The 919-nt window shown below is 42.2% G+C and overlaps 1 non-coding gene across 1 annotated transcript; it reads left to right on the top strand.

Annotated features, from left to right (window-relative positions):
* Nucleotides 1-499: 499 nt before the first annotated feature.
* On the top strand, nt 500-629 carry LOC128328602 (small nucleolar RNA SNORA13). The gene has a single exon (XR_008309327.1). It is a non-coding gene; the product is annotated as a small nucleolar RNA SNORA13 (small nucleolar RNA).
* Nucleotides 630-919: the final 290 nt, after the last annotated feature.

Genomic DNA, 919 nt, shown 5'->3' on the forward strand with positions numbered 1-919 from the left:
TAACTCAAAAGGAGTAATTTTGGGTGTGGTATTTTATGTGCTTATCTTAGAATGTATGTAAGTAGTGACCATGGAAGGCTTAATCCCTAGCCCCCAGTTGTGTAGTGTCAAATGGATAGTCACAGATGTGCTGTGGCTATTAGGTATGCTAAGCCACACCTGCACAGCTCTCCCTTCAGGGATTAAGTGGTAGTTATCTGCACTTTGGGGAAATAACTGGATTATTTTAATGGAAAATATTACTTTATATTTAGCAATTAACAACCACATTGAAATGTCTGATTCATTATATTGCTGCTTTGTTTTGTTTTTCCAGATGTAGACTTAATCTACCCATGGTCGTGGACAAAAAACATTAAACGTATCAGGAGTATCGGTATGAAAGCTCATGAGCAGTGTGCCTTCACAAGTACATACGCTACTGTGTCTGACACTCTATCAAATATTTAATATGTTACAACACTGCATTGGTTCATTTTTAAAATTATCTTTATTATTTGTCCTTTGTGTTACCCTTTCATTACTTTCTCCAGTGAATGTGGTGTCAGAAAATGCATATAGTAACTCTAGCTGACCTGTGTTCAAGCACTAGTTATTAGGCCTTTCTTGGGACTTCAGCTAGAACACCAGCTCGTCTGGTGGCTACTCGGGGACGGGCCTTCTCTACTGCTGCCCCAAGGCTTTGGAACACACATCCTGCTGAAATAAGAGCCTCCCCATCTCACCCAGGCTTTTAATTAGACATTGGGGCTATTCTGACGATCTGCAAAATTCGGGCTAGGAGAGCCTAGCCCGATTTTTGCAGATTGTCAGAACCACTGGGCTTGGCTGCGACCCCAGTGGTTCTAGAGTGGGTAACACACTCAAGAACCCCTGCCCCAAAACCAGGTTTGCAGAGCCAGGAGGTGTTTTCAAAACC

Source organism: Hemicordylus capensis, chromosome 5, assembly GCF_027244095.1.
Source record: "Hemicordylus capensis ecotype Gifberg chromosome 5, rHemCap1.1.pri, whole genome shotgun sequence".
Lineage (NCBI taxonomy): Eukaryota > Metazoa > Chordata > Lepidosauria > Squamata > Cordylidae > Hemicordylus > Hemicordylus capensis.